This window comes from Sander lucioperca, chromosome 19 (assembly GCF_008315115.2).
Source record: "Sander lucioperca isolate FBNREF2018 chromosome 19, SLUC_FBN_1.2, whole genome shotgun sequence".
NCBI lineage: Eukaryota > Metazoa > Chordata > Actinopteri > Perciformes > Percidae > Sander > Sander lucioperca.
The window spans coordinates 16,265,983-16,282,215 of record NC_050191.1 but is presented as its reverse complement, the minus strand read 5'-3'; the positions used below and the strand labels follow the sequence as shown (position 1 = coordinate 16,282,215).

Sequence of the window (16,233 nt, the reverse complement as noted above, 5' to 3'; positions counted from 1 at the left end):
CTTTCTGATTCTGATTCTGATTCTGACTAGCCCCCTCGTTCTCAATGGCAAAACACTGCTACAACACACACAAGTTCACCATAATCTACAAAAGAACTACTTACATGTCCCTGTTTTGCAGGTATTCCACACAAAGTTGGAAGTGTGCCCTCGTTTAGAAGAAGTCTCCCGGCTAATCCTGCCTTGTACTGACTGAAGTTAGAGAAACAGCTAGCTAGCTGATGTGATCCTTACCTAGCTACTGCACATGTGTAGCTCCCAACAAAGATGGTACAGAAGTGAGATCTATCACTCTGTAGCTAAAACAGAGACCTGAACAAACAGGATGAAAAGAGGAGCTGCAGCAATGTGCAGTACAACAAAAATATGGTGTTTTTTGAAAATTAAACCATGTAAACCTATTCTGATATAACCTCAAAATACAATTATGAACCTGAAAATGAGCATAATATGGGCACTTTAAGGCTCTGGAATTTTCCCTTTGGAGTTGGCCTGCTTCAGGAATGCTACAGTGAGTTTGGGAATTTCATAAACATATATTTAGAGCATAGACCATTTCATTTTCTTCGTGAAATTGGCGAGCTAGCTAAGTAGAGCTTAGGAAAGAACACATCCAAGAATAGACCGAGGTGGGAGCGGAAAACCACACAGGAATGGCAGTTGACAATACGGCCAAGAGGATCGGTGCAGTGTTGAAGTTAAGAGGCCTTCGCTTTGCTGTGGGACACGACTCAAAGCAAAGATGGAAGGTTACAAAGCTGCTGCTGCCCTGGAATGTTCTACAAGTATGTGAAACCAGATTACAGGTTCCACAGACTGTGAAGACTAAACTCTCTCATCCTTAACCACATCCTGCTGTAGTTTCTGCATCCACCGCAGACGAAAATTACAGAATGAAAGGTGTGTGCTTACCAAGTCCCTACACTGACTTTCTTATAGGAATATAGAGCGTAGTTTTTAAATTAAACACGAACAGGGTAGATACACAGGTATACTGTATAGCTAAGGCAGTCTGCACTGCAGTCTAAAATTACATAACTTCTGCCTGATCCAGCTGTGTGAAACACCCAGTTAAACCAGACACATGTCTATGGTTATAGTCCTTACTAAATATTTGTGCCATAATAGAGAGCATATGCAAACAAAGTCAGTGTGTATGGGTTACATACAAGCTTTTCTGTGTGTGTTTGTCTGTGAAGTGTGTGTGTGTGGTCAGACAACCCTTTGATTTGGAGTGAGGGAGTGGCCCTCCATTAAGACCTGTAGCTCGACCCATCTACCCTAATTACAGAAGGGAGTTAAGCAAAGGGTCAGGGTCTCCACCCACTACGCCCTGCTTCACATTACCCCTCAGTCACTTGAGAATCAACAATGGTCAGACAACTTTGTGATATAAATAGAAAGGCTGTGCTGTTGCTATGTTATTGCAGGTGCCCAAAGTAGGGAGACTAATTTGTGGACTTATTGCTCCCCTAAAATTTTGGTTACTGAAATGGAGTAGAAGGACACACATGCATACAAATGTGCAGGGGTTGGGAGACATCAGGATGACAGTCAGCATGTCATTTGCGGACACCAGTGGTTGCCACCGTGTACTGTACGACATTAATGTACCGCTGAACTGATGACCAAGCAAAGCAGTGTTGACTCGGGTGGCTGTGCAGCCCAGAAGCCATAAATAAAATACATACTTAATGAAACAAGAAGAAGAATTTTAAGAAAAGAGGAAACAGGAGTGACTTACATGAGAAAATGATTCATGCGTATGCTTGTATATTATGTTTTAAAAATAGTTAACAGGTAAACTAGCGCTGTAGTTGACAAAGATGCCATATGACAAGCCATAGCATTCATAATTGACTTTAAAGTAAGGAACACATTTGAATCAAATCTGGCATATTTTGTTTGGTTCATCAGTTCTGTATTAAGCCACAAGTGCATTTCAAACTTTATATTGAGAATGACACACTTTGAACTCTCAAACTACCATCAGTAGATTTCACACTTTACAAAGTAAATTGATCTACGAGACCCCAGCTGAGTCATTCAATGTCTCAAAATTTGAAGAGGCAGTCGATGAGGCTGAATGAAGATGAGAAAGTGAATAAAATCAAGTCAGGCATGAAGTTACCACATGATGGGTAGTGGAGCATCACCTGGAAAAAAACGTAAGGCCACAGTGCTGCAGGATTCCTCAATTTAAAGTTTAAGGAAAAAGAGGATTCCATCACTTTCAAATTTCACAGCAGAGCGCAGGGACTAATCTCCAGGTGCATGTTATGGGGTGTTTTTGCAGCGTAATCAATTTAATTTAGGTAAGTAAAGTAACTTATGTATTACTCTTAGGGCCACTGTGACTTCTCAGCACTGATTTCTAGACCAAACAAGGTATGAATCTTGACCTTGTGAGACCCTACTCTATCTGGCAGGCTGTCACACAGTCTTTGAGCAGCACTAACTGCCTCTGAAAATCAAGCTTTGAAATGAAGAAATGAGCCATGAAGTAGAAAATTGGGCAAACAGTTGAAACCCTAATAGATGTCTGACGCCACAAAGCCAAAGTAGGAGAAGTAATCACTCAACTAGTCAGGCAGTGATGCGAATGCTCTTTCTTCATGAAGTCATGTAGACAATCATGTCTATATTACCCCAATAATAAGAACGATACGTCAAAATCAAAAAATTACTGTTAATCACAGGATGTGATTCTGTCACTGATTTCTGGTAAACTGCATGCTCTATCAGCAAATTCTGGACAAGTCACTTCTTCTTTAGATATGTCATTTTGATTCACCAGTGATTTTTCCCATACACCCCTACAAAACGAGTCAGATGGAGGGGACCTCTCAAATATTACTTAAGGTTAACTTAAACAATATATTTATGTGTATAAAAATCTGTGTTATTTCTGAATATAATAATATAAGATAAAGAAATGGTAGACCCTCATACAACAACAACAGCAGCAGATACACTTCAGCAGCCAACCCATTAAAACCAACCGCAACTTAGGCAACTACTCGGCCTCTGTTGCTTTGCACCAGCTCTCAACTCAAAAAACACACACCGGCTGTGGATAATGCATCATTACACACAATCACCACTGGTACCATACACAACTGGAACTGGAATTAAAACTTGTGGTTTTAGAGCGATATTTAGAGAGTTTAGAGAATTAAGATATTTGTTGTGAGATGTTGCACAATTAGCGCCAGCAAGATGTTCTCTCACCATTAATGCATTATTGTGTCTGACATCAAGTCTTTTAATGGCTGTCTGATTAGCTTTGACTCTGAGTATGACATGAAAATATACAGTAAATTAATCTGACTCAGCACTATAACTCAGCTCTACGTGCTTTGGTATGGAGTATAAATCTTATGTCAATTACAACAGAATTTAATCTTTAATTCGATTAAAAAAACTACATTATTTTGTTATTTTATAAAGTGTTTTTTCACAATATCTTAACTGGAAGCTTTTACTGTAATAGTCTTGAAAATTACCACTGCATTGGCTCAGCTACAACTGGGACAGAAGGTTCAGCCTGTGAGTGAGAAAAGCCAGAAAAAACACCCTGCATTAATTGTTTGTTTACAATACAGCTCCATTGGCCTTGAGCCTCAGCCAAGCTAAATCAGTCTATCTTCTTTTTTTTGGCAACAAGCTTGTTTATCACTTTATCCCTCTTCTTCATCAACCTAGTGCTGACTAACAAAATGACTTTCCTGTGAAATTCCACTACTATCTGATATGAATGTGTTGAGATCTAACAGGTAACCACTAGCAATAAAACAGATATATGAACTGAGAAGAGAAAAAAGGATTACATTGTGTTATTACAACTCTTTTCATCATGACAATATCGACATGTCGAAAACAGACAACAGCCGGTTGTGGGAACTGTAAACTATCTACACCCTTGTTGTAGGATTCAGTGGTGATGCTGCTGAGTCACAAATGAGGCATGCTATAGATAACTATGGAAAAACACAAAGAGCTGGGTGCGCACTCATGCCTAGCTGCACAATCATCACCAAACCAGATATTTTCAGACTGTTGGTGAACCAAAATTTTATCTGGCCTGTCATGATGTTAGCCATGAAGGGTTCTTTTTTCTGCCTCCTCTGTGAAAAAACTAAAAAGCAGCCATTATGAACACTAAGGCTGAGCAACTCCTGCTGTTACATGCCAAGAATCAGTGCTTTATATGTTTAACTGTTCCACACGAATGAAAAATATGGTTCATGAGTCTCATACCTGCTGGCTTTCTCCCACTGTATGTGATTTCACACTGAGTGTCAGCTATCTGCTTGCTTTAGGTTTCATGCTTGGATGTGCATGTAGCCACTGAGAAAGCCTGGAATCTGGAAGACCAGCAATGTGTTCTATATCACAGTTGCACAGAGCAGCATGCTTTAACCCCACAGCCAAGGACACACGTAAAAACAATCACATATGTGAAGAGCCTAAATGAGGCCACAAGATAGCAAATCAGAACTTAAAGGAACAGTTTGACATTCTTGTTGAGAGTTAGATAAGTTTACATTTATACCATTCCACACCATCATGTCTATATGCTAAATATGAAGCTGGAGCTAGGAGACAGTTAACTTAGCTTAGCATACAGACTAGAAACACAGCCTTGCTCTGTCCAAAGGTAAGAAAAATCTGCCTTGCGTTACATCTGAAGATAATTCATTAGATTTAGGGGTACTAGTATATCCCAAAATGTAAAACTATTCCCTTAACAAGTTATCGCCTCTGTCTTCTTGTTAATTTCTCATACTAAATTACAAGAAAAAACAAACAGCATACATGTCCGCAGACAAACATTCATGCACACATGCAGAACGTCTGTGTAGTCTAATGTAAATCACCTGCTGCCCTGCTCCCTGTGGGACACTGTGGGGGTGTGTATAAAATTCTGGATGAAAAGAGGCAGATTGGGAGCAATAGAGGGAAGACAAAAAAGTACCATATGAAGGAGGGATCTGAAAGAACTAGTGAATTACTACAGAGAACCAGAATTCCTCTGGGTTCGTCATGTGATGGAAGATTCAGGAAAAGCAGCTGCTGTAGTCTGCAGCACAGTGAGGAAATGAAAAGAAAGAAAGTCAGGGGGAGGGACAGAGAGGGGAAGAGTGAGAGGGAAACAGGAACAAATTGTTATCAAATCAGTTTGTGAGCCCTCTGCTGAGGTCAGTAGAAGAAGATGAATTGCACTATCTGGCAGCTAGAGCTTCCTTAACAGCCTAAAATGCCTTCAACAGAGAAAAACATAATGATTCCACCAGGAAGCACACACATAGACATAGATACAGTGCTGTATATACAGTATGTACTGGCACACACACAATGACTGAAATAAATACAGTACATATTCAAAAACTATCCCAGTAGTTCCTCTGTCTAATGTTATTTAATGGGATTATTTGTGAAAGGTAATAAAAATTAGGAACTCACACGAAACACACTATGGTGATTATTGGCTGTAATGTTCAATCAGTATACTGCCTATTGAGTGTGATGGGATTTTATTGCTTCCTGACAGGAAGTGCTGGCCCAGGGGCTCAACCAGCTGTTAGAAAGACCCTTGTCTTATGGACGATGACAGGAGATGCATGCATTCCTCTGTATATTGTTATAAGCTATGACAGAACTTTAATCATAGAAACGTGCGTGTCCATGTGTGTACGTGTCAACCATGTGCGAGTTACACATTGACAAATGGGGGAGCTATTTATTTTGATGCCTTTAGTCTGAAGTCTAACATCTGATCTCTTATGTCTGTCTCTGCGGCAGCAACAGCAGTCCTTATCAGATGGACAAAGACGGTGCTGCAGCTTGGTCCTGCAGAGCAAACAGACTGCAAAAAAGAGAGCCTGTGTGGTGCTAAGTCTCACACCGGAGTGAGGGACAGGATAGAGGCACTTAAAGAGAAGAAAAAAAGATTTCTGAGAGATACTGTAAAGGGCCGAAGTAGACAGAAGAGCAATGCTCAGTGAAATGATGGAATGGAATGAGGACGCTGTAATAGCTTTCTGGATAGCCTTGTCAAAACTGAGACCATATCATAAAATATTTTCACAGGGGGGAAAAAGTGAGAGCTCCACACAATCTGTGACTGTAGTCCACTGAAGTGTGCTACTTTTCTCATGGGCCCCAACAACAGACCTTTACAGGACTGTTACACTGTTCAGTTTGACACAGAGAGGTGTGATTTCAGCACACAGATGATCCATTCCAGACATATGGTATATTAAGGCAACACATAAAGGTCAGGCACTATCGCCTGCTGTCAATTAACAAGACACATACCAAAATGATTCAAAATGTTAAAATCCCCCCAGAAATGTTATCCAATAAAACAATGCTGAAAGCCACAGCCTATATAACAAAAACATCATCATCATCAAAGTCCTATTTATTCACTGTGGAAATAGTAAATATTAGTCGGTCAAATAAAGTATAACTCTATGACAATATATAACCTCTATGACAGCAAAAATAGATGCTCAACAGTGCATAAACAAAGTAGGAAAAGAGACTGCACAACAAACGCCAAACACAACTGTAGCAATGGAAGTTTTACAAAAAGACACATTGCCATAAAGTGTCAGTACAATCAGGTGCCAGAGTCAGAACTGTTTCTACTCACTGCTGACAGAAAATCAGACCAGGAGCAAGGCCAACACTAATCAAAGCTACATCGTGCCCAAATGCCAGGAAGTTTTCCACAAATGTTCAATGGCTGATTTATTTAAATGAGGTAATTGCTTTACTTCAATCTCCCTTATACATCATCATTATAATCATATCTGGGTAATATTTTTCATACCTAATTACCACTTTGGAAGAATTAATCTCTTCCAAACCATGATTTTCCCTCTCCACCTGTTTTCGACTCTTTTCCATACACAGCAGTGCTGTGCAGATGCAGTCTAGTTGCCAGTGTGCTCAGGCTTTGTATGTGTGTTTCTGCAATCATTTAAAATGCACACTCAGAAAAGTATTTATAATATCTGTCTGTACATGCATACTCGGTACTTTGCATGTATGTGATGTGTGTGCTTTTACTTATTATTTATGTATAACCAGAGTCTGTGAAACCCCAAACCTCTCACTAATTACACACTGGATGGTGGCAGAGCCCTGGCCTTCGTGCCTGCATCATCTGTTACATAAATACTCATTTGACGGAAACTGCTGTCAGGCTCCATCGTGGTCTGCAGCGCTGGTCAGTGCCAGGTTAAACCGCTGCTGGACCGGGCCACTGCCACTCCCTTGTTTTGTGCTCAGTGTTGTTCAGAATATATGTGCATATGTGTGTGATATATAAAAGACAGTGTAAAAAACATGAATGCAAAAGTAAGATGTGTGTATATGCGTTGTTTGAACATTTGATTGCACGTACAGTTTGTATCCGTGTGTGAGAGGGTAAAAAACAAGGACAGAAAAGGCAGAGAGAAAAAAAGTGCATGTGAGTGTGTGTGATTGTGTAATGTAAGTGTGCAGGGACATTTAACAGTGCCTGTTACCAGAAGCCACAGGATGTGCGTCTGCAGCAGACCACCTTGTACCCCATGACATCATCATAGTGCCTCCTGAAACTCCATACACACACACACACACACACACACACACACGTGCGCACACACACACACACACACACACACACACACACGTGCGCGCACACACACACACACACACACACACACACACACACACACGTGCGCACACACACACACACACACACACACATACTTCTTCCGTAACACGTTATTTTTTCCCTACCCTCATCAGGTGTGTAAAGTGCATTTGCCATGTGTCGAGCACATGTTGAACTTTAACAAATGTTTTGAATAACAGTTGAGGTATCACGTATCATGCTTACATAATGAAAAACATGTTTACTGTCTACACACTACAAAGCATCCTAACTGAACTGATTCCTTTTAATAGGGAAATAAAAGTGTTTTATACAACTGAAGTGAACAATCTTAACGGAGTGGCAATGTTTGAACAGTCTGGTGATATGCAGTGACAGGCGTTTGGCACTTCACTGGACCACAGTGGCCAGAAAGAGAGCAAAGAGCAACAACCCAGCAATAAACAACAGATGGCAGCTCTCACATCCAAAAACAGCAAAGTATTTATAGATGAAGCCTTTGAAACCGCAGTAACAATCAGGACATTTTAAAATCAATTCAACACCATCATGAATCACATTTAACAGCACAATCTGAAAGCCATAGTATGCACTGTTGACCATTGCAACAATAAGAATCACATTCAAATACATAAAACAGCTACAATATACAGTAAGAGACAATGGAAAAGCTTTGATTTTAGAACCAGATGTAACGAAAGATTTGAAGTGACTTAACTGAGGAAGTAATAGTAGCATGTCTAGTTAAATTAGCACTTGTAGGTTGATTCATGCCCATGGTGCATAACATTTAGAGGTAGTTAGATCTGTGAAAACAACTGGACAGATAAAAGCAGCCACCTGCTGGAGCAATTATGTAGGTGTTTGACACAAAGTATATAATAAGCATACACATCATTTTAGGCTTCCTATAAACAGAAGTTCAGTAAACTGATTCATACTGACTGTGTGATGTACAGTTTTTTGGTGACAAAAGTAAATGGCAGGAATTTCTGAGCATTTTAAAGACTTGGGTGAGGCTTCACGTGTCTGGAAATTTACAGATGAACAAGTAATCTTTGCCCAGTTGCTGATGAAAATAGAAATAAAGGTTAAAACAGAGTCCTGCATAGATCCTCAAGTAATTAGCCTGACAAGCCAGACCCACATCAAGATGTTGGGTCTGGGAACTCACCATTGGCAGGGCTCAATCCGAGGGGCGGGATAAACGGTTGTCTTCAAATTCCCTCTGCACGCAATAGGATAGCGCTACAACCAACCAGAGCAACGCTAGTTGATAGATTAAACTTTTGCCGTATCCGGTCGGCAAAACTCCGAACACATCTTCCTTTTTTAAGAATGACTTCAGTGCCGTTCTTTAACTCCAAGTCTTCCAGAGTCGCGGCCAAACCCGATTCGAAAGGCCGCTGTTCGCCAGCAGCAGCAGCCATCTTCTTTGTTTTCAAGTAGCAGGGAATTCACGTGGAACCGTCGTAACTCTGCCGTCATTAGGTTAAGCCCGCCCACCGACTCTATACACGATGTGATTGGCCCGGCTAGCGTTTGGCTTTTCCAGCTCGCAAGCCAACAGAGAGTTGCTAGAATGACCCTGGCTGCAAATTACATTTGCTGCCGCTAGGGTGCGTCTAGATTTCTAGGCTATCAAGTAATTGCACAGCATACAGATTGTTTTGTCAAAACAAATTAAATAATAACAACTTGAGTCTCTGTGAGTCAAACTATGTCAACAAACAATGCTGCAAACTGTTCTAATGCACTTCAACATAATCTATAACGCAAGTAAGAAAGAAAGAAAGATCAGCAAACCTTTTGACCACTGGGGCTTCTAAATGCCTAATTTCCCATCATCTCTCATCTCCACACAGGTGCTGCCACACCAGCAGCTGCCAGGAGACAGCTGGATGGACCCTGTTGCCTCTTTCAATAACCACTTTATAATTAGTGTAGAAAAATAAAAATCCTTGCTTATTGACAATTAACAATAGGTCCTTAAGCTGGCATAACATAATAAATCTACCTGGTTATGATAAAGAGGAATTCATTAAGCTAAAAATGGCACTAATGAGCAAATATTTTTTCGTTGACATGTTTGTTTCAACACAACAAATGCGCAGTGAACTTCTGAGCATGACTACATTTTGGTAATTCTTTCTTCGCCCACTCATGTGCTTTTGTTGGCACTTGTCTGGAACCCAAAACCTAAACCACAAGCTCTAAAGGAGAAGCTATGTAGAAATATACACCTATTATTGGTCATTAGGAACCTAATTTTCTTCATAAAGTGTGTTTCCTTACAGTGGCAGCAGAGACTAAGTGTATTCCTTCTCTGTTTCTGTTATTAGGGGCAGAGGGAGGGTTGAAGGTGCTAAATCTCCCTCTGCTGTGTTAAGGCAGGGTTACATAGTATATCACATCTTGGTTAGAGGCAACACACTGAAACCCTGCACTGTACTCTCCCAACAGGCACCCTGCTGAGCCACTCTCTCTCACACACATATAGCTACTGTACGCATGCAACGCAAGGCAGAGGCAAACAAACACAGCATCCACACGCCAACGCTGTTGATTCATGCTAATACGAGTCTGGTAGAGCTCCACGGTGTTAAGGTGAGGGGAACTCTCTCACCCTTGACTGGCCTCTCGGAAACATGGGCATGGCTTCAAATTCAGACCAAACACTAGCTCACAGAGAGAGCTGTGGCAACAAATAACTAGCTTTCATTCATAAACACCATCTGACGGTCAGCTCATTGTCATTTGAGGGCAGCAGTGATGATTAACCCTCAATCGCAGTCGGGCAGTCTCCTTTCTAATGGTGAGCATTTATTCATGGTCTGTGACTGGCATGCATGATTCTAGTTTTCGTACCTTTATTATGAAAAGGAGGTGTGAAAAATCAACGTTGTGCTAAATATTAAGATGGTATGGGAGCAGAATGACAAGAACAAATGCCAGAATAAAACTATACTGCATCCACGACCAGTTTTAAACGTATTGGTTTAGTAAGAGCTGGATCTAAGTTACATTTGAAACCTCAATATGTCACTGACATTCAAGATTCGTCAGCACCAAACCACACAGCGTCACTGCTCGAGCCATTTGTCCAACTGTATTTATGGTCACTCATGATTATTTTGGTCCACATGCTGCCTGTCACAGTTCACAAACTCAGACAGTCTGCACTGGCCTGTAATCAATGTGTCATGTTGCTTTTAGCTCTGCCTTTAAATAAACAAGCAGGAATCTGTCCCACTCATTAAGACTCTAGTCTGGGAGATGACATTGTCAGAGGGATTAAAGAAAAGGAAGAGATAAAGATAAAGAAGGAGAAGAGATAAAGGGAGCCAAAAAGTAAAGGCAATATGGATAATGAGGAAAACAATGCAGGAGGACGGTCTACTCTTCCACCTGTTTCCCTAAAAAGCATGTCATTTCCAAAGCACAGACGTCAACCAGAACACAAAACACATGAACTCCTCGATGAGCCTGATCCTTCTACCCCTTTATTTTGACCACTGGGATCCTTTACTCTTATAAATAGACAGGCAGCAACTGCTACACCAGAGTCTATATTAACATATGTGACTGAGCGATGTGTGCTTCTGCATTGATGAATACGGGTATTGATGCTTGGCACAGGTCAGAGGTTTACTACTACTGTACTATGAGCACATATATTCATTTTACTTAAGTATCATTTTAAGGTACTTCTACTGTACTTGGGTACAGTATTTCCATTTTAAATTGCATATGAATAATCTGCTACCATTCACAGAGCAGAATTTGTAATTTTTGCTCCACTACATGTATCTGTGCAGATTAATATTTTACTTAACAACACATGTAATCATGTTATAAATGATGATACATTGTTATACAGTAGATTAAAAAACAGAATAGTGTATAAAGCAGCTCCACCCCAACCTACAGCAATACAATCCAGCTTATATAATGATATCACTCTTAAAGAAACCATGCCCCATAATGAGTAGATTTATTTTTGATAATGAAGTACATTTTGCAGATACTACTTATGTTCTACTATTCAGGACATTTACGTAGAGAATGGAGTATTTTTGGATTGTCTTATTGCTACTCTCATCCAAGTACTGTGAAGGATCTGAATACTTCTTTTAACATTGGGTAACTGAGCTACATTTTTGTTTTGTGAAGCAAATATAATTTATTTTAAATTAACAATAGCTCGCTTTCAAATTATTATGTCCACATGCTGCTATATATGGGCAATGAACTCTGGTCATTGTAGTTCATTGTAGCTGGATTTCTGCGCTGTGTTTTTTTTGTTTAACTACACCAAAAGGAAACATAGGCCTGTACTACGAAGAAAGATTTGGCGTTAACGAGGTAACTTCAGGTTCAACCCAGGGTTTTGTGTATCACGATGGTGGATCGGTGCGCGGAGAGAGAGAGAGAGAGAGAGAGAGAGAGAGAGAGAGAGAGAGAGAGAGAGAGAGAGAGAGAGAGAGAGAGAGAGAGAGAGAGAGAGAGAGAGAGAGAGAGGTGCGCTCATAAAAGTTAAAACATTTAGAGACCGACAACCCCGTTAACATTCCCTGATGGGTATTATGAAAGATATAGATTTTCAGCGGAGGTGAGATGGTCAAATCTTGTTCCTGACTGATGGCGAAGTGATATTAATAAGCGTTGTGATTTATGCATTTACAGCGTCGGCTATTTTTTGCCAGCTTTCCTTCCTGTTTTAGAAAGCAACTGTAGCGACTGTATTGCGTTTTGCCTGTTAAACCGTGTCTGTGTTCTTCATATTTATGTAGAATTATAGTTTGCTCTTCTTATGTAAAATATGCGGCTCTGGTAGATGTTTGCGATTGGTCATGCTGTGCAAACACCGCCTCTTTTATGTGAACACGCGCACCGCTGGATTGGGAAACCCTGGGTTGATTGAACTAGTTGTTAACCACCGTCATGACACAGCTTATGCGGGACTGCGGTTGTTAGGTTAGGTGAAGCCGGGTAACTTAAATAAATCCAGGGCATGTTGTTTTTGATTCGTAGTACAGGCCTCAGGCATATAAATCCAACATGGTGCATCATAACACCAGAAATAAACAAAATGTACTGATTTTTTTCTGAATGTTTTGAATGTTTACTACTCACTAAAGCGCACTTGGCTGCCGTCTGTGAGTGCAGGCTCCAGCTGAGCGTGGCCTTGAAGATTGAGGCTCTCTTTAATTTAGCAATGTGGGCTACGCTACGCTAGCTGGTGGTCAGCGGTTCCCTTTAGCTCTTCAGAAACACCTCATTACAACGGAGCGGCTAATTATAGACAAGTCGACACTTAGTTACATGCTAGAGCCAAGACGCGCACAACAACGTGTTATGAAACATACTGTACGAGAACAGGAGAGAATAGTTGTTTTGTTGTTTAAGTTTTAGAGTTAAGGGCTGAGGCTCGAAGACACATGCATAAGGAAGATAGATGATGATGGTTTACAATTTTGTGGTAAGCTGTCCTTAAGAGACTTTTTTGTTTTTGGGACGACTGTGAAGAACAGAGACAGTTAAGAAGGACAAATACAAATAAACTGACTGGCTGATGGAAATTGACACTAATGTTTGCTGTTTATCCTCAAAGACTGTGATCTTATATCTCTTCTTTTACTGTATTTTGAGATTGTACTCAACTACGTGTTCCCTAAAGCAAAAATCACAAACAGACATAAACTAAAGTTAATCTTTTCCCTCAGACAGTGAAAGAGCAGCAATTTACACCAACAGATTGTATAAATCTGTCAAGTATGTCTTGGCATCATCATTTACAGCACGTTTTAATGGACTGCAATCAGCACACATGATGTGCACACTTGGAATCACTGACGTGGTGATGCTTGTTTACAGATGGGTGGCAAACTCCCTCTCACAGATTAAACGTGTAAACAATAAACACACGCACATGAATGGGCACGCTAATGGGTGGAGGAAGATACAGGGAAGCTCAGAGAGACAGTGGTTTTGAGATCCTGCGGTTGAGTATGTAATGGAACTGCATGTAGTGATTAGAGACACACACATTCCAGCTGGCATACTACACAGCCAACGCACCCAGTGGCATGGCTCTGTGTGTGTGTGTGTGTGTGTGTGTGTGTGTGTGTGTGTGTGTGTGTGTGTGTGTGTGTGTGTGAGTGTGTGTGTGTGTGTGTGTGTGAGTGTGTGAGTGTGATATGCACATCCACTGCAGTGTGTAGGACGACATGAAGGCTGCATATGTTCGCTCAGTTTGCTCTCCAGGAAAGAATGTTACTTGGACGTTTTTTTGCAGACTTCCAGAAGAGGAAACACAAGGAGGAGAGATACAAGGCAGGGAGATGTAGAGGGAGAAAGTGGCAAGGAACAGATGGGAATGGAAAAAGAGGGAGGGAGACGGTGAGAAAGAAAAGGGAGGCTGGGTAAACATTGGAAGAGAACGTGGCAACTCTTAGGGTGAGAATTTGTGGTAAAGAATTAGAACAGCTTTCAGCAGTGATGGGTGGATTTACAGGACAGGTAGGTCCAACTGGCACAAATTCAGCCCAGTCCCAGCCAGACTGGTGCAACAAGAAGGTGCCAGTGGGCCAAGAGGTAGGCAAGTTGCTCCGGGCCAGACCAGTGGAAACACTACACAACCAGGATCTGGGCCAGTGGACCAGGCCAAACAGCTGATGGCTTTTCAAGGGGCGTAGAAACACTGTGTTTTTTAGAGTCAGACACAAACTATAGAGTTACCCATTTAACCTCAAGTTGGGTTTATCTGAGGACCTAACATAACCTTTGACCTCTTGTTAAAGTCTGAGGAGATAATAGTTTATTGTTACATTCCTGAACCTCTCTGGTTGCTCCAAAAGTAACTTAGGTGAAACGTTTAAATTTCAGTCAACACACACACACTAGTCAAATGCAACCCATCACTCTCCAACCCTGTAATTAACACCACTGACCACACCCGCTGACTCTTTTGCTGAACCAATCCCCCTGCCGAGAATCTTTCCCATCTTAAACTAGATGGGGAAAAGAAAGACTTCTTGGAAGCTGGGTGTTTGTGTGTCTTTGGATAAAGCCTTTGTTAATTTTGGACTGTGTTGCTGTTACTCAAGATGTCTCTTCAAAAAATCTGGAAAATGTGATTTCGCCAACAGACCAGAACATTTGAACTGCAGCACTACAGTATGTCTCGGTTGCGGCTTTAGCAGTCGCAGGATCTGTTGTTTGGAGGGTAAACACGAAGAAACAAAACTGGATATTGAAGAGTTCATAAGTGTGACAGGCGATGGCAGGGTGTGGATTTTAGCACTAACCCTCGTTTTTATTTTAGGGTGGGTATGATGTGCCGTCAGTCACATTTTGCACTGCTGTCTACACATGAGAGACAGGTGTTAAGGGAAAAAGTGTGTAAGCGTAAAAAAAAAGAAAGAGACGATAAGAAAGACAGAGAAAGAAGTGGTGGGAGACAAAGGTGGGTTTCAGAAGAGGAGAGCACATTTTGATACAAAGGTGTGATATTTGGCCGAAGTGAGGTTTGCTTTCCACGCGGGACGACCACATTCCATCTGAACATTTCAAAAATGCTTTTCAGGCCGTCTGAAGAGCGTCCACCCCCTCCTTTTGCCGTCAATACATTTATCTATCTCAGCCCAGACATGAATGAAATATCTTATTATTTAGTCATAAAGTTAGTAAAAGAGAAGGAAAAAGTAAGAAAACTTGCATTCATTTATATCACATTTGACTATAAAGGCTCTTTAAAATTGAGACTATGGATCACATTATGGAAAGTTGGCAGCAGAGTACACACTCTTTGCAGATTCACATCCAAACCCTGTCAGTGTTAACATATTGCTCTCTGTTGTCTCTGGTGTCTGTGAGTAGCAAAATGATAACAATAACTAAGCCAGCCGTATCCCCCCTAAAGGCTGTCATTTTAAAGTAAGTGACACAGCAGCCTGAAGTAGACAGGTACTACTGACTTTTTGAGTGACAAGCAGAAATAAAGACCTGTTGCATAAGGCTTTGTTTGTACAGGGTGGGTGGGAGGGGTTAGAAGACATATTTCTAGCTTCCCTCTTTATTTAGCTTGGCCTTTAGATAGATGAAGTGGCTTCTTTCTCTAAACAAAAATAAATGTATTCTTTTAAATGTGTGTGAAGAGTGTTTCTTCTAAAACAACTAAAGTTGGAGTGTAAAACATAGACCAGCTCTGAGACTAAACAAAGGAAAATGTTGCAGTGCAATGAAATAAAAATGGAATGTAAAAAGTCATTTCTTGCAGCATTATGAATGAAACTATTTCAGCTTTTATGTAAGCTGAAAGAGCATGAATGTGAGTCTTTGAGTCTAATGGTCTTTACTTAATCTGAGTCCAGTTCTGTTTTCATCTGAGACCAACTAGGATAAGGCATCTAATTGTTTATATGCATGTACATACTCGCGCAACAATAAGTGTAAGCAAAATCAAACACGATAAAGTGGTCTTTCAAATTTTATGTTCAGGGCTTTTTGAGCAAACAGGCCTGTGCAAAGCAGATGAAAGACCCACATAATCATAAAGG

General features: G+C 40.8%; 1 protein-coding gene across 2 annotated transcripts in view; it reads right to left on the bottom strand.

Moving 5' to 3' along the window:
- usta (uronyl 2-sulfotransferase a) overlaps positions 1-16,233 on the bottom strand; it is a 66,440-nt gene that overhangs the window by 40,190 nt on the left and 10,017 nt on the right. The gene's annotated exons all lie outside the window — the stretch shown is intronic.